Source organism: Mixophyes fleayi, chromosome 2, assembly GCF_038048845.1.
Source record: "Mixophyes fleayi isolate aMixFle1 chromosome 2, aMixFle1.hap1, whole genome shotgun sequence".
NCBI classification, from domain to species: domain Eukaryota; kingdom Metazoa; phylum Chordata; class Amphibia; order Anura; family Limnodynastidae; genus Mixophyes; species Mixophyes fleayi.
Window position 1 is genome coordinate 285,214,701 of NC_134403.1, and position 19,236 is coordinate 285,233,936.

Here is a 19,236-nt window from a genome sequence, read left to right on the forward strand (position 1 = left end):
TTAATCTAGTGGATTCTCTGACTCTTTGTGAATTCTCGAAGCCCAGGGAAGCGCGTGCTACATGTGTATGTGATTTAAGTGTGAAACATTAACAAGTGGTTTTGGCGAACTTAAGGACACCATAATATATCCTTCATGGTGACAGAAAAGGTGTATTCATTGCTAAGTAAATAAGGTGACACCAGTCACGGCTAGCTGTTCAGATTGCTGTATCTGGGACAGGCTGGGTATTCGTGACACTTTCGTTTTTTTTTTAAAACTTTGACGAGATGATCAAGAGTGCAGTCCACGTATGCTTTTGGATTAAACAGAGAAGCAAAAAGACTCACTAACTATGTATAAAATGAGGATCGGTAAGTACTTTGGGGGTCTAATAAAGATTTTTTTTTTTTTTAACTGGGAAGGTGTTTGTGTGTTTTAATTATTTATATAACCCACACTGTATATCAATTACTATAAGCAACAGGGTTAAACGGACTGACCCTGTCTGAGACAGCTTAGTCAGCTCAAGGGGTCCTCAGGTGGCTCTTTTGGCTAGAGAGAGGTGAGGTGAAGTTACCAAGTTATGCATGGATTTCTCATGGCCTACATGATCCTGAGCTTGAAAGTGATAGGTTGATGGCAATTAGAGGTGATGGAGAAAGAACTCTTCTAAATGGATGTTGGAGAGGAGAATTTTGCACTCTGACTTTGTGAGCCAATAGGGTTAAACAGACCAACACTGTCTGAGACAGTTTAGCCAGTTCAGGGGGTCGTCAGGAGTTTGCCAGTAATTATCTGCTGGGAAAACTACATCTCCCAGCAGCCTAAAGTGGAAGTGTGGTCTGAAGATAAATACCTCTGTGGAGCCACCATTATCGTCTCCTTTGGTGGTACTAGCAACATGTGCAGATGCAGGCAGGACATACTGTGTTGGAAAAGGGGCTAGGCAATCTACAGTTGATTGTGATAGACTAGTTTAGATAACATTGTTACCTAAAATGATGCCAGTTCAAGTAGCTGAGCGAGCATGTGTGTGTCGGGTATCTCAAAGAAGCACACACATGCCAACTTCAGATGTCAAAACAAGGCAAAACATCATTTCCATGATTTTTGTATATATAATCCACCATTGTTTTCTTTATTTCCATTTTAGAACAGAAAGCGTGTAGGGAGGAGGTTAGCTGCCATGCTCTGCTCATAAAATAGCGTTCAAGGTGAATGAGGGACATAGGAAAGCAATAGAATCCTGTCAGTATTGTAAAGCCGTTCTGTAGAGAATAGTCAGCTACAATAGCTTGCTGATCAATTGCTTTTAATTTCAGTCTTAAATACACTTTACACAGACTAGTGTCTACTGGTTGTTGTTAATGCATTGCATATTTACACACAGGTAGTGGGTTCACTCAGATGTTTGCCTAAGAACATAGCCATGAATAAAGAATGGTACCAAAACATCCTTCAAGAGCAACTTCTCCCAACCATCCAAAAACAGTTTGGTGACGAACAATGCCTTTTCCAGCATGATGGAGCACCTTGCTATAGGCCAAAGTGATAACTAAGTGGCTTGGTGATCAAAACATTGACATTTTTGGTTCCATGGCCAGGAAACTCACCAGACCTTAATCCCATTGAGAACTTCATCAACATCATCATCAACATTTATTTATAAAGCGCCAGCAGATTCCGTAGCGCTGAACTTGTGGTCAATCCTCAAGAGGGGGGTGGACAAACAAAAACCCACAAATTCTGACAACCTCCAAGCATTGGTTAGGCAATAATGGGCGGCCATCAGTCAGTATGTGGCACAGAAGTTGGTTGACAGCATATCAGGGTGAATTGCAGAGGTCTACAAAAAGAAGGGTCAACACTGCAAATTTTGAGTCTGCATAAACTTAATGTAATTGTCAATAAAAGCCTTTGACACTTATGAAATGTTTGTAAGTTTACTTCAGTATACCATAGCAACGTCTGACAAAAGGTCTAAAAACACTGAAGCAGCAAGCGTTGTGAAAGCCAATACTTGTGATTTTGTAATTTGTAATTCTCAAAACTTTTGGCCATGACTATAATATATATATATATATATATATATATATATATATATATATAGTAGTACTAATCAGTATATACAGACTGAGTTAGATAGATATTATGAACTAATATATTCTTTGAGAAAAGCAATACTTCTGCTGTCAGACTATTAGCAGCAGAATCCAAAAAACAGATTTGTTTCTTGTAAAATTGAATTTAATCTTGTGTGGGGTAGTGACAACTGAAATAATTTTTTTTAAAAGGTGGGTGTTTGCTTGTGAGTTTTAGCAGCAGTTGCACCCCCCAAAAAAGCTATATATTATTATCATTTAATATTTTCTATTTTTCAATACTATTTCTATTTTGGAAGGGTCATTCAATGAAATCTATATTTGAAAAAGGCTGTGAGGGTCAGCATGCTGCTGGATCCCCCCCAAAAAACGCTATATATTCTAATATTTTCTATTTTTGAAGACATTTATATTTTGGAAGGGTTATTCAGTGAAATCTGTATTTAAAATAGGCTGTTTGTGAGGGTCAGCACTCAGCAGCACACCTCCAAAAAACCCACTATATATTCTAATTGATTCTATTTGTGAATACTTGTCTGTTTTGGAAGGGTCATTCAGTAAAATTTATATTTAAAAAGGCTGTTTGTGTGTGAGAGTCAGCAGCAAATACACACCCCAAAAAAGTAAAAAGGCTGTTCTTGTCTTTGACTCAGAGCAGCACAACCACCCAGTAAAATCTAAAATTTGTTGGTTATTAGTATATTTTAGAGAAATGTCATAAGAATTGTGAGATAACATTCCTTCCTTTCCCTATCTAATTTGGCGTTCCCCTGGTTTACTGGCAAGCATTTACAAGTAGCTCCAATCTGTGCAAGTAGCATTACTCCTCTTGGCAATCATGGATCACTGTATGAATCAGGAGCACCCAGTACCAGTACTGGCAGTAGTACTACAATTACGCCCTCATCTAATAAAAAAAGGTAATGCGTCTCCAAATTCCAAACACTATTTGTCAAATTCAGTCTCAAAGAAAACATCAGCTCTTGATGTAAGCAGGAGGATTAAGAGGAAATTTGCTGATGAATGTGGTGATTTGTCCAAAAGAAAGGAAAAGAGCTAACATTCCATACATTACCCACAGTGGCAAGACAAGGCTCAGACTATGTCAACTTTTTGCTAGTAGGGGTCTTTCTACTGCTGGTACTGGTATATACACTAGAGTGGCCAACGCGGTTGTGGATCTTCCTCAACTTCACATGCACCACCTTGTCGCTCACAGTGTACATCTGTTACTGGCACCTCCAAAACAGACAAATCAGTGCCTGAGGATAACATTGAGGTTGAAGAAAAACTTGGGTACTCACAGAATCCTGGACAATTCCATCTTGCACTATATTAGATTTTGGCCTTGGTCTGTCAGCTTGTGTAACAGATGACAATTTAGGTGTCAACAGTATTATTAGGTCACTAATTCACATAATGGACAGTATGATTAGGCTCCCAGTGAATACTACCCAATGATAAGTGCATATAAAAGGCTGGGGAGGATATTCATTTTGACAGCATTGACACGGACTATCCAGGGGATATAGTCATATGACCACATAGTATGGTCCAATTTAACTTGGGAGATAATGCGGGGAAAGTTAGCTTGGAAGAGCTTTTCAGCCAAACTTACATTAATCATACCATAAAAGGCACTTTAGTAAAAGTAGTAAAACAAGGTGGTTGAAAGCTTTTCTCTTGGCTCCCTGTGAATACTCTGCCCAACGATAAGTGCATAATACATAAATCGATGAAGGTGCAAGCCACCTTCGTCTAGTTTTATCAATAGCTCTATTAACTGTATTAATTCTACCAATGTCCATCCCATATATGCTGCTTCTTTCTGTAGCATTTCACCATATTCTGAGCTCCTTAGATATGATTTTCTGCATTGGAATGTGACAGTGGTATGACCAGCCCAAAAAACAGCTTTGGAGCCATGTGAAAAATTCTGCCTCAAATCTTTTATTCCTGGGACTTTTTCTGCAATTGCATTTAATCACTTTCTCCTGCAAAATGTCTGCCTTACAAATCACTGAACTACCTCAGCTACAGACTCTACAAGTAGATATAATTTTATTATGATCTCAGCTGGCTCAGTTTTCTGTCTTATTTATGGACCCACTAAGGAGACTGTCAGATTTTGTTTCACACAATTCAAATACTGCTGATTTGCCTCAGTCAATTTTCTCTGTAGCTGAGTCTGTGCAAACCGCACCTCTTGATAGGGCTACTACTAATTTGCAGTTCACCAAGAACTACAGAGTAATTAACTCCAGGTTCACAGGTGGTCCACACCCCCACCTGGCTGAAGAGGAGCGGCGGTGCAGAAAAGCTAACAAAATATGTCTCTACTCTGCCAGTAATGTTCACTTCTTACAAGACTGTCCTCTCCGCAGACCACGACAGCCTACAGAACCGTCTTCTGTTTTTCCCCTCTGGATTCTGGATTTATTTGCCCTTCACTTCCCGTTACCACATTACAGCCTGTTCTGCTCCCTGGGATGAGGCCCAATCTGCCAACCCCAGTTACCTGTCACGAGGTGTCAGTTCCAGCCACCTGCCCTGAGGTACCAGTTCCTGACACCAGCCCTGAGGTACCAGTTCCTAGATTGAAGGTTAGAAGTTCTTAAGGATCTGGTCCCAATATGCAATATCAGATTGGACTTCCCATAGATTGTAAGCTTGCAAGCAGGGCCTTCTCACCTCTTTGTCTGTTTTACCCAGTTTGTTTATTAGTTTTATTATGTTTGTCCCCAATTGTAAAGCGCTACGGAATATGTTGGCGCTATATAAATAAATGATGATGATGATGACTTAGGGAGACCCCCACATTTTGACCAGAATATAAAAACAAATTACTAAAATTCATGCTTGACACTAGGGCAGAAATTTCAATGACCTATGCAGAACATGATGTAGAACCAGATAGCCCTGGTGTGTGGTGACTGGATTTGATCACTAACAAGGGGCTGGTGAGAGCTCATAGAATTGGCAAAGTTGCTGTGGATATCAAAAATGATTTAACTTTAAAAGTTCCAGTGTGGTATCACTTGGGGTCTGATAACATTATTGGAGATTATGTAATGGCACAGAATGGCTGGATCTTAGACCTAGCAAACTGCATAATATGCAAGGGTCCAAAAAACTTAAGGGTCTATGTGACATCATTTGGGGTCACCTATAGATGAAACTTGTGAAACAGTCAACATGTTTGTACACAAATGGCTAAATCTCTCCCAACACAGACCTTGAACCTATTGTGTACTATACCCAATAAAATTTCCCTCCTGAAGCCATGGAATCAGTAATAAAACTTTGACAGATTTAGAGTGGATAGTTATAAAGGGAGATTTCAAGTGCAATAATCCTTTATGGCCTGTCAAGAAGAAGAGAAAAACACCTGGAGACTCATAATTGATCTCAGGGTTTTGAATAATATCACCCCAATGTCAGCGCAGGTAGTAGCAGAGACACCAGACATATTGTCAAGAATAAATTGAAAAATTAAGGTATTTACTAAAATTGAGTGGATAGAGGGCTTTAGGGTATGGGTGGCTCCTTTGGGTAGAGGGAGGTGTGGTGAAGAGTTTCCAAGTAATGTATGGCTACCTCCAGATCTACATGATCCTGAGTTTGAAAGTAACAGGTTGATGGTGATTAGAGGTGGAGACAATAAAAACACCCCTAGAATGGTATTGGAATCCTGCGGCAGGAGTGGAAGACTTATGGATAAATCCTCTTTTGAGATTCTCTGTACCGTATTCAGACATTTCTTTTGTCTCAGGTAAAGACAGATGATACCCCTTACCTCTGGGAATGTTCTTGCCTGGAATGAGATCAATAGGGCAATCCCAGAGTCGGTTCCTGTTTGTTAGCAATTTGTTAGCAATAACAAACAGGAGCGCTGGCACTGATGAGGTGCAGAGGCGGCTCCTGACAGTATTTAGAATTAACCCTGTCTGCTGCATGAGCCTGCAGACTTCCAGAGAAACTATTAGTTTCTTCCATAACGGCTGGTGGCAAACTGCCCTTTTTGCCACATACCCTTTCCCTTGGTGGTAGTCGTTATTTAAGCTCCAATAATGGCAACAACATTTAGGGCAAGATTTACTAAGCTGCGGGTTTGAAAAAGTGGGGATGTTGCTTATAGCAATCAATCAGATTCTAGCTTTCATTTATTTAGTACCTTCTACAAAATGGCAGCTTGAATCTGATTGGTTGCTATAGGCAACATCACCACTTTTTCAAACCCGCAGCTTAGTAAATCTAGCCCTTAGAGTAACATAAAAATTGCGATTAGTATAAGGCTGACAAGGAGTAAATAGAGACTTACCATATAACAGACATCAACATTCCCTTGACACTTAGTTACCGGGAGATGCAAAATGCGAGTTTTTAAAATGCCGGATTTAAAGTGGCCCATTGTAACTGACGTCATTTCTTGCTGGAGACATTTTGCTTTATGCTTGACTATCTGACTTTCTTGCAGCATATATATATCAGATCTCAATTTCCTAACATTATTAAACATTAACACTTTCTTTAATTTGTCATTAAGTTCTCGAATGATGCAGTCATTATGGATATATAATGGTTTGAACTATAAGCCAATATACCCCTATGCAACATATATAAGTTAGCTAGTGCGTTATGCTAACTGTTACAAGCCGCGGCGGTGCCCAGCCGCCGCGACCTCCTTACCTCCGTCCCGGCCATCGCTATGACGACCGGGACGTCACTTGCGGGGGCTCGTCGAACGTTGCCATAGCAACGGCAAGACGCTTTCCTGTCCAGCGCCGCGTCCCGGCATTACAGGACAGCCGGGCGTGTGCGCAACAGCGGGGCAAGCCTGCGGGCTAATTAGAACAGCTTGTGGGCAATTAGAGAGCTGGGCTCTCATTGATCTGCTTCAGTATTTAGGGCAATGAGGTCTGCTGCCTCATTGCCGGTTATAGCTTCTGTGCTCCCGTCTGCTGACCTGCTTGTTCCTGTTCCTGTATCCTGATACTGCTACTGATTTCCCGTGTATGACCCTTGGCTTTGAATTGGACTTCGCTTGTGTTTCCTGTGACCCTGATCTCCGGCCTGTTTACTGTTTCTGCTATTTGCCTGTGACCCCTGACCTCAGCTTGTTTACTGATACTGTTGTCTGCTGCCAGCCCTTGACCTCTGCGTGGACCTCACTCCGCTTGCCTGGGTTCTCCCCAGCCGGTACACACTTCACGACCCTCTGTCAGTCTGCGGCCCAGTCTGTCCCCACCATCAGGGGCTCCAGTGAACACCTGATTGGCAGAGTAGATTCCGGGTTTTTGTGCCGGCTGGAGGGGTTCCTAACACTAACATGTGTAATACTGCAAGACCTAAACTTGCAAACAATACTTGTAAAGCCTTCTCCTGTCCCTGCTTTACTAGCTTAATTGGAAGATGCCTATACCTTATCTCTATAGCCATAGTCCTGTTTGAAGCATTACAAAGAATGTATTTTATGTTTAAACTAACTATAAATCGAAATAAAGGAAATTTCAGTGCTGTCATGAAATGTGAAGTCTAAAAATAAAAAATGATGAATACAAAATTAAAAGATACTTAATCAACTGCTGTGATTTGTAGTGATGTAGTTAACATTTCATAAACTCCTCCTTTCAGCCATTTATGTGTGTCCTTATTTGGTTCTGTAGCGCCTGCGGGGAACAGGACAGACGTCACAAATATCTTAACTTCCAAAAGATGGCCACCTTCCCTCCGCTTCTGAGTCACCACAGCCACTCTCTTATCCCAGCAGACCAGCACCTTAACCTCTGTCTGATCACTCCACTTCCCTCTAAGGAAGAAACAGAAATTAAGGCCTTGCCTACCAGAAAAGGACTGCCCGAGGCTACGGCAAGGAGAAGAGACCTTCATTATGTGGTGGCCGAGTACTGATGGAATTTTCTTTCCTTACCTTGTCCTCCAGACACGAGTCAGGTTCTTTTTTATTCGGACATCCGGTGGTCAGGAGATAAATACTTCAATGAAAGGGACAAGGATTGTTCAAATAACTTGGGTTTATTAATAATGCGGTAAAGATAATTTTGGTAAGCCACCACGCCACTGACCCTTTCAACTCAATGGTAATGACAAAATATTTATTTGATCAACATAGAGCACAATAGCATTTAACATATAATAATAAATCAATTTTCAGGTAAATCACTTAACATTAATATTCAACTAAAACATTTGGTGCACCAATATTATCCCTGGTAACGTTACTATATTTTACACTCAGTCCTGGGTTGAACTGTTGATCTTTTGTATTACACAGTCTCCTTTTTGTGTATTCACAGACCTCTCTATTTTCTCTCCTCTCACACTGTTCTCAGTACATAGCTCAGTCTGTTTAGTGTGATGTCACAGATCTCTATACTGCTTATTTGTTTTCAGTACTTTCCTTTTTACTCACACCTCTCTTTTGCTCACTTCTTATCTTCTTCTCTTCTTACACTTACTTCACTTTTAATATGCTTATATATCACTTTGTCCGATTTTCATTCTGTCCCTATTTTTCTCTCTCAGTTTATGCAGACACAGGGATCTCTCTCCCTCAGAAGTCTAGAACTTTCCTCTCCCCACTGCCTTCTGGGAGTTCACAGTTATTACCAAAGTTAGTGGACTGGTTGCTATGCCACACACTCCTCCTTCCTGTCACTCCCGGCAACCACCAACCACTCCCAACTGTCACTTCTCCCTCAAGAAAATATATATATATATTTTTTTTAAATCTTTATAAACACTTTTAACAATTAACAAATTAAATTAAAAAATTAAAAACATATAGATACACCCCAGGGTACTCAGATTTTGGGGCACCACAATTAAACCCCGTTTCCCAACACCTCGCTTTGCTCTTGCCAAGGGTGTGGGACTATGAGTACTTGGGACCAGGAACAGTCCTGCCCCAAATACTTCACTCACCTCTCGGTGAGGGCCTAACCAGATGTAGGAATAGAGCATTATACTCAACGGGCACTCCAACTTCCGGTCCCTGCTCTCCTGCTCCTCTCCATAACCTGTGGAAGACAGAACACAACACGTCCTCCCTCTACACTACAGTGAGGCTAAATGTACCACCCACACAACTGGTACTAGCTAACATCAGGCACCCTGACCCTAAAACAAACAACTAATGGTCGGGTACGCAACTTCGCTAGGTACTGGGTGTAGTGCACACCCTAGACCTCCTCCCTCTACCTGTGAGGAACACCAGCTGGTGTTAACCTTCTACTCCGGGGCTGACCCTGTCCCTCACCCAGGCCGTACTGAGAAGACTATCTTCTCACTATGGGGTCACACACGGAATCCCAAGGACCAGTCATCACCTGCATGACCAATGCTCACTGGAGCAACACACCACTGGAGTGGCAGCTTCCGCTCTGAACCGCTAGTGGCCACCACCGGAACTCGAGACGGTCGCCTTCACCCAAGTGGAACACCTCCCAATCTTGAACCGCCAGGGACCCCGCCGGAACTCAGACTGGACACCCAATTGGAACCACGGGACTTACTGCTGGAATTCAAAAGGACTGTGCTGCACTGCCAGTGAGGTGCCCAATCACTGCCTCAGGAATTCATTTGTAACCCCGGGGACCTACGGGACGGGAAGACTACTGATTGTCCTAACCTTCACTGCGTGTCTGCTCTTATCTACCCTTTGTCCACACAGACACAGAGTATCACAGTATGACAGTCAGAAACAAGAGCCTACCTTTAATGGGGGCCTGACGTCTTGCACCTGGATGGAAACATACACAGCACAACCAAACACCATGCACAATACAGTATTTCACCACATAGGCGTAATAAGATTCTGCTGCTCTATCTGGAAGGCTGCCAACGGAATACACACCTCTGCTATCTAACCAGACAGTTAAGTATAGCAGTAACAGGAGCCTTCTGCTCAACTGTTGCCTAGGACTATCACCTAGATTTACATACACAACTCCTGGACCTGCGCCCTATTCTAGCTCAGGACTCTCATGCCTGTTCTACCTACAGGGTCTGGTGCCCTCTTTACTAGGGGCCTTATGCCCCTCTAAATATGGGCTCTATGCCCAGCTACCTAGGGCCTTGTGCCCTGACTATGGGCTCTCTGCCCAACTAACTTCTCTGCTCCGCTGGACTTCTGATAAAATGGCGCCTGCGCAACGCCATCACTCAGCGCTGCCGCGAGCGCTCATTGGCTCGCTGCAGCGCCAATAATTCAAACGACCGGAGATGAGCCAAGATTGGCTCACTCATCCGGCCGCCGATTGGCCAGCAGGAAGAGGTGAGTCCTGATTGTCTCGCCTGCCTACTGCTGCCCAGACCTGCGGAAGAAGAGGAGAAATACTCACCGGCGCTGGATCGCAGGAACGGTGAGTACGTTTTTTTTTCTTCTTTCTTCACCCTCTTCACGGGCACAGCAGAGGGATCCATATTCGCCCTCTTCATGGGCGCCAAACAGTGTATGGCCAACAGGCCCTAACCACTGGTCCCAGGACATAATCCTTTATGATTGTCCGGTGCTAAATCTGGCGTCATAGTGACTACACCTCTTTTGGTCATAGTGACTACACCTCTTTTGGGCTTACAATGACATGTCCACACAAAGCAGGTCAAGGGGTCCCCCACACAAAACAGACCAGGGGGCAGTGACTTGCGACTTATCAACGATAGCACAACATGAATTCATCACTGACGACAAAAACTTTTCAGACAACTGTGCCTCACTTATTAGAGGTAGAAAAATGTTAACATAACCTGAAAAAGCAGGGAGGGAGGGAATTTTTGCAGCGAAAAAGAGGCCCATCAACCACTGGGGGGAAAATATGCGGGCTCAACCAAAGCTCCTCCCCTGTGGGTGGTAATGGCTGGAAGATGTCAGCTGACTTAACCCTAAATGGGTAAGTGAATGACTTAAGCACAAACATATGATTTTAAGTACTTTCAGCTTATGACTTCTTTTATCATAAACTGCATACTGTTGATGCCTCATCTTCATTGCACCAACCCCTCTTACTCAAGACTTAACAATATAAACCTTAAGAAAATAAAGACATGGACAACCATTTAAATTTTGGCAAACAGGTCACACTTTATTGAATCAAAGAAGAAATGTTGGCGGCGAAAACAAATTACGAGTCAGCTAACAACTGATAGCAAAGCCAAACAGTGTATGGCCACAGGCTAACCACTGGTTCCAGGACATTGTCCTTTACAATCAGCCAGTGCTAAATCTAGCGTCATAGTGACTACATCCCTTCTGGCCCCTCCCTCCCCCGCACACTCATACCCATCTCCCTTTCCATGGGCAGTTCCGTTCCTCCAGCTCGTAAAATGGTGCTGTTAGGGCATCCAGCCATAGCCTGGATTTGCCAGGGCCTAACAAATCCCTCTTAGCCATGTCTGTGAGCAAGAGCATGTCTACATATATGCCTTTTCTAATTCTCTCCTTTGTGCTGTCCCGGATCCCATGCATTAGCGCTGTGTTTGAGCACTGCACTACCTCATCACTAGCACCAACTGGCCCAACCGCATCAGGTACTACGATGCTTGTAGCCTTGCCTTCACATGCTTGTGTGGTCCCTTGTCAGAGTCTGAGGAATCATTGCTCGTGGTAGAAAGTGGATGACTATGTGTATGTGGTGCAAAATTGTTGTGCTGCCTATACACACAGGCTTGCGAAGCAGCCACACTTTCAGGGTGGCAGAAGGGACGCAGAAAGATAGGGGTTGGGTGGGGGTATGGGTCAGGAGTGAAGGATCCCCAGGATGAGGGAGCGGGGCCCTGCAAGGCCAGGTATGTGTGATGGAAATCAGGTGGGGAATATGGGGCTGACCACTGGGGCTGTGACACCAGATAGGGGGGATTAAGGATGGGCCAGGATGGTGCCAACCCTGATAAGTGCAGGTGGTGTCCACATCCCTGAGGACCGATGGGGGAAGGGCCAAAGGGGGGTGGAGGTGAAAGGTGGGTTCAGTGCTTGGTAAAGAGGGGACCTGGGGACATCCCTGATGGCCCAAATTCATGGGGTGAGGGGGTGGGTGGAGGGTTGTCACGGCCACCTATGTCAGGGGCAGAGTGGGTAGGCTGAGAAGCCCTGAGATTCCTGTGAAAAAAGGAGGGGTGAGTAGGGATTATCATGAAGTCACGGGGCTAGGACTACCTGCGAGGTGGGGTTGGGTCTTGCCACAGTGGTTGCTAGGCTGAGGAAAAGAAGGGAGGGTGTGTATAATGGGGCTCACCTTGGGTCCCTACCACCCCCTGGTGACCTACTGTCCTCCTGGGGTGAAAACTACACTGTCCCCCTGGCCTGGGGGTGATTGGGTGGGATGCCTGTGGTGGTGCTGGGCACCATATGCCCTGTTGAGCTGGATGCAAAAGGCCGGACACATGGCTGGCAGGGGGACCTTCACCTTGCCGCCCAATGCCTGCAGGGGGGGACAACAGAGGCTTCAGAGCCAGGCTGCGCTGCAGCCTGCTCTGGAACACACACATACCGTCGTGGGGGGAAGGTGTGGGGTGGGGTGGGGGAAGTATAGGGTAAATGGAAAGAAGGTACAACAATGGAAAGAATCAGGAAAGGATAGACCAGAGAGGAAACAAAAATACAATTGAAAAACAGCAAAAAGGAAAAGACAACAAAGCACAGACAATAATACAACAACTAGCTATATATATGGTGGAGATCCTAATCCTGAGACTGATGTCTCTGCTGCTCAGAATTCTTGCAGTGAAGAACAGACCCATCAAGTACTTAAAATAAGAATATATGGGCTCAACCAGAACCCATTCCCTGTGGATAGTATTGGCTAGGAGAATGACTCATGCACAAACTTATGAGTATAAGTGCTTTTGGCATATGGTCTCTCTTGTCATACTCTCCACACTTTAAAAATAAACTTTATGAGACCCCATTAAGGCACATCAGCAGTCGTCACTTTTTATGTTCCAATCCCTCAACGAAGATGTGTATGAACGTGAATAAGGAAAAAAATGTGGAGAATCTGTCATATTATCGTTAATAAACAAGTAAAATTTAATGTAAAAAAGCACATACAATAGAGAAATTTAAAACAAACATGTAGTATTGCTAACAAACAAATCCTAGAAAAGTTGCAAGTCTTCCAACCAGAATGAAGGCTTAATAATCATAGTGCTTCGATGTCATAAACAGGCTCCCGGGATGCCGCAACCACAGTATATTGGCTTCTATAGATGTAACATATACTGGCAGGACACTGCAAACCCCCACTCCTTCCAAAGAGTTTAGACAGTGAAACACGTGGGGGTAAATGTATCAAAGTGCGTTTATGGCAAATCGCCAATATCCTGCAATATTGCCAGCTAAGTTTAAAATGCCAATTTAAGTAAATGCACGTTTTACATTTAATAAAATTGCAATTATAAATAATGCAAGTAAATCGCCAAAAATTGTCGATTTGTCAATAACGTAGATTGACACTAATACCCTGGTCTTTATTAAAGCAGACAGGGAAGTGTCCAATTGATCCATATTTAAAATAGAGGATATCCAATGCCTAACTTAATTCAAGTGAGCATGTCCAAATCAGACAATTAAAACGTATGTACTTCCATTAATTTACAAATACATATATAACCCTTATGCAATCCTAATAATTTATTGTTGAAGGAAACGTTAACATTGTTTATTCATGATACGTCTGCTATTTCTATCGAAATGGAACTTACAAAGGAAGGTTTGGCTTTCGGTTCTGTGTGAAGAAAGCCAATGCTTCATGATTTTGTATGGCAACGCAACATAATACAGATGTGAATTCTATCAGCAAGGCTTCAGTAACCATGGCGACTGCCCATACATAGGATCGATAATATGATGTGATTGTTGAATATGATGTGTCAGGTACAGGCCAAAGGTTGTAGGTCAGTAACAAGCAAGATAGCCTGAGACAGGCCGAAAGGTATGGGCAGGTTGCAAATAGGGAGAATCCAGAAGACAAACCAAAGGACTGGTGCAATCAGTTCAAGCAGGGTCCAAAACAAGCCAGGGGTCACAACAGGAATCAATCAGAATTTGGGCAGAGTATCCACAGGAAGCTGGAGCAGGTCAGCTAATGTGTTGCACAAACGCTATAAGCCCTCACTGCCTATAATACAGTAAGGAGCCAATGAGGAATGAAGGGCACCAGCCTACCTAATCGGCCACAGCAGGCTGATAATGAAGCACCCCTTCTGTGCACGCATCCCGGCTGTCAAACATCTTACCAGAAGGCGACTGTGGACGCTGTGGCCGGAAGTGATGTACTGGCTGCCAGGGGAAAAGCCAGGATGCGGTCACAGAGTGAGGCAGCCAAGTCATTGCGGCTAGCGTGGCAGCCCATAATACAATGTCAGTTAGAGCACATTTTTTCCCTAATCTGGTGTTTGATCTGAACAACATCTGAACCCCTTGACCATCTGCATTCTTTTTATGCATTGAGTTGTTGCCACATGTTTGGCTGATTAGATATTTGCATTAATAAGCAGGTGTACAGGTGTGACTACATCCGTGGATGCAACTCCACAAAACTATAGACTTGTCATCATCTATCACCATCCTGTTTAGATGGAAGCAACATAGCATAAGGAATATGTAGATGTCTGAGCTAATTATTCACAGCGAGAAAGGATATTCATTGTTGTTGTATCAGGCTAAAAAAGTCCAGATATAATGCCAGGTCAGCGGCAGATCACACACTAGACGACCTAAGCTGTATGTGGTAACTTATACTATAGAGAATTTGAGAAAAAAACAAAGAAGATGTACACTATATGGACAAAAGTATTTGTCCATACCTATTAGTTATTGAGTTTCAATCAGACTGTTAGGAACTTACCTTGTTCCCGTTCCGCTGCGCTGTCAGCGGGAGCTGACAGCGGTGTCCATCTCTTCAGCGCTTCTTCTGTTAGCGCTGCCGCACTTCCGGGTTCTCTCTGCTGCTGATCATGTGACTCCTGGGCGGGGAATTCAAACTCCTATATCTCCCCTGCTCTGACACGCTGCCTGTGTCAGAGCAATGTGTTTCCTGTTCCTGGCTACAGTTCCTGTGTCCTGACTCCTGTGAACCTGCTCCCTGTTAACCCCTCTATTCCTCCTACTCCTGTGTACCTACCTGGCTGTTACCTGACTATTCTTTGGCTTATCCCTGGCACTACGCAACTGGACTATCTTCTGTGTACCGACTCGGCTGTGTTACCAACAATTCTCTGGATCTCCCTCTGGCACCGCATACCTGATACCTTCTGTGTACCGACTCGGCTGTGTTACCAACTATTCTCTGGATCTCCCTCTGGCACCGCATACCTGATATCTTCTGTGTACCGACTCGGCTGTGTTACCAACAATTCTCTGGATCTCCCTCTGGCACCGTATACCTGATACCTTCTGTGTACCGACCCGGCTGTGTTACCAACTATTCTCTGGATCCTGCCACGCACCCATTGCCTCCGTGCATCTACCGGTTACTGTTCCAGACCTACAACGCCTAGAATTAACGGTTAGTGCCTGTACTTGCACCGCATTGTCTATTTTCTTGTCTGCCTGCCATCACTTAGAACTTTCTCCCTTACGTCAGTAGGCTAATCTGGGGGCCGCGACCTGCGGTTCTTCGGCAGCTAAGCCCACACTACCTTGCGGTGGTTCTTGGTGAAGACCGGAAGGCCGTTAGACTCCGCGCCCTAGGTAAGCCTGTGCTAATACTGACTAAGGCATCAAAATCGTAACAGTTTGCTCTGACCCTTATCTAACTGATGGAAGCGACAGGGAATCCCACTGCGAGAGTACTACTGGATAACTTAGCGGCTCAGGTTGAGGAACAGGGGAAAAATCAAGAACAGTTATTACAGATTCTGCAGACTCTGTCTAACAGGTTGGATACGCTCCAAGCAGCTCAGGTGGCAGCTCCTAATCCTCCACCTGCTCTGGCCCCACAGCCTGCCCCCGCTCCAAGCGGTTTAGCTGTATCTGCTCCCACCACCTCTCAACTCCGCATACCTAACCCACCCAAGTTCAATGGGGATCCTAAGGAATGCCGAGGCTTCTTGAACCAGTGTGCTATTCAATTCAAACTTTTGTCCGGAAACTTTCCTACACAGAAAACTAAAGTTGCTTATATTATTTCCTTATTGTCTGGTCAAGCGCTTGCCTGGGCTTCTCCTCTCTAGGAACATGATGACCCCATTCTCCATAATTGTGCCACTTTCTTGGAAACCTTCAGACGCATCTTTGATGAACCCGGACGAGTCTCCAGTGCAGCTTCTGGACTCCTCCGTCTGCGCCAGGGTACCCTTACTCTGGGCCAGTATGCCCTTCAATTTCGCACTATGGCGGCCGAACTTCGTTGGAACAATGAAGCTTTAGTGGCCACATTTTGGCAAGGCTTGTCCGATCGTATTAAGGACGAGCTAGCAGCCGGAGAGTTACCCACTACCCTGGATGCTTTGATCTCTCTCTGTAACCAGATTGATATACGTTTCCGTGAACGCACTCAGGAGAGAGAGAGTTCCCGTCTATCTACTTTCCGTTTGGCTCCTCGCTTCCAAAGTCCTATTACACCGGAGGAAGAGCCTATGCAGTTGGGAAGAGCACGTTTATCCCAGGAGGAAAGAGAGCGGCGGTTCAAGAATCGTTTATGCTGTTATTGCGGGGAACCCGGTCATGTCCTGAGTCAATGTGGGAAGCGCCCGGGAAACGATCGGACCTAACTGATGACGGAGAGACTAAGTTAGGTATGAACATTCTCTCTCCTATGGATTCTAGTTTTTCTATCCAAGTTCTTCTGCAATATACTGATAAACAATTGTCTCTTCCAGCGCTTATTGACTCCGGTGCAGCGGGGAACTTTTTACGAGCTGACATTGTAGAGCGGTTATCATTGCCTAGGCAACCCTTAGATCCACCTATTGCCATTACAGCTATAGATGGCAATCGTATCATTGGAGGATCCATTAAGAACAGAACTGTCAACATGTCTCTACGCATTGGAGCCTTACACACTGAGGAAATCTCCTTCTTAGTCATTCCAAAGGCTATCAACCCGTTGATCTTAGGCCTACCTTGGCTCAGACTTCACTCCCCCACTTTAGATTGGCAGAAACCGGAAGTTCTTGCATGGGGTTCAGAGTGTCATTCCCGATGTCTTCCCAGGATTCATAGACCCGCTATGGGCTGTCTTCCAACACCCTCCGGTATTCCTCCTCAATATCATTCGTTTTCTGATGTCTTTTGTGAAAAGGAGGCTTCCAAGTTACCCCCTCATAGACCTTGGGATTGCTCCATTGAATTGTTGCCGGATAAGATACCACCTAGAGGACGGGTATTTCCATTATCTCTACCCGAATCAGAGGCCATGTCCCTATATATTAAGGAGAATTTAAACAGGGGTTTTATCCGGAAATCCTCGTCACCAGCAGGAGCAGGTTTCTTTTTCGTAAAAAAGAAGGACGGCGGATTGCGTCCTTGCATAGACTACCGTGGCCTCAACGCCATAACGAAAAAGAATAGGTACCCCTTACCATTAATCTCTGAACTCTTTGATAGGATCAAGGGAGCTTCAATTTTTTCTAAACTGGATTTGAAAGGGGCCTACAACCTTATCCGTATTAAACAAGGGGATGAATGGAAGATGGCGTTCAATACGCACGATGGGCATTTTGAGTATCTTGTCATGCCATTTGGACTTTGTAACGCTCCTGCGGTTTTTCAAAATTTCATTAACAAAGTTTTTCAGGATTTCCTGTATCAATTTGTTGTCATCTACCTAGACGATATTCTTATTTTTTCACCTGATATTATTACTCATCGCCATCATGTCTCCTTGATTCTTCAACGCCTTCGGTCGCATCATCTGTACTGTAATGTGGACAAGTGTGTCTTTGAAAAAACGCATCTTCCTTTTCTTGGTCACGTGGTTTCTGGCTCCGGATTATGTATGGACCCTGAGAAATTAAAGGCGATTTCTGATTGGCCCCAACCGGTTGGACTTAAGGCCATCCAGCGTTTTATTGGGTTCTCTAACTATTACCGCCACTTTATCAAAGGGTTTTCGTCTGTTATTGCACCCATCACTTCCCTGACCAAGAAATCTGCCAACGCTAAGACCTGGTCACCAGAGGCGGTAGAGGCCTTCAAGTATCTTAAAGAAGCCTTCATATCGGCACCTATTCTTCAACAGCCAGATTCTTCCTTCCCCTTTTTTCTCGAAGTTGACGCATCCTCCACTGGAGTAGGAGCTATTTTGTCTCAGAAGAATTCTACTGGAAAGTTTTCTCCCTGTGGCTTCTTTTCTCGTAAATTCTCATCCACCGAAAAAAAACTACGGCATTGGAGACAGAGAACTACTTGCTATCAAATTGGCCTTGGAGGCCTGGAGACATCATTTGGAGGGAGCCAGATTTCCTGTTACTATTTTTACGGATCACAAGAACCTGCTTTATCTACAAACTGCATCCTGCCTCAATCCCCGTCAGGCCAGATGGTCTTTATTTTTTTCACGATTCAATATGATCATTACCTTCAGACCAGGGTCCAAGAACAAGAAGGCTGATGCTCTCTCTCGTTCCTTTGATTCTATGGATACCGAAGAAGAGAGTGTTAGGTCTATTCTAGATCCAGAATGTATTTTGGCTACTACTCCTACTCGGTTGATCATTCCTCACGGAAAGACTTTGGTTCCTCCACATCTCCAAACTAAACTCCTTAAATGGGCTCATGCCTCCCGTTTTTCTGGTCATGCCGGTATAAAGAAGACCTTGGAATTTATCTCCCGTAGTTATTGGTGGCCGGCTATCCGTTCGGACGTTCGACAGTTTGTGACGGCGTGTTCCACTTGTGCTCAAAATAAAGTTCCTCGTCAAGCTCCATACGGTCTGCTGCAGACTCTGCCAATTCCGGATCGACCTTGGAGTCATCTCTCCATGGATTTTATCACAGATTTACCCTCCTCCAGAGGGTTCTCAGTAGTGTGGGTGGTCACTGATCGCCTTTCCCGAGCCGCTCATTTTGTGGCATTAAAAGGTCTCCCTTCTGCTCCTATTCTGGCTCAACTCTTCATTAAAGAAATTTTCCGCCTACATGGCTGTCCAGATATTATCGTTTCTGATCGAGGAACTCAGTTCGTGGCAAGAT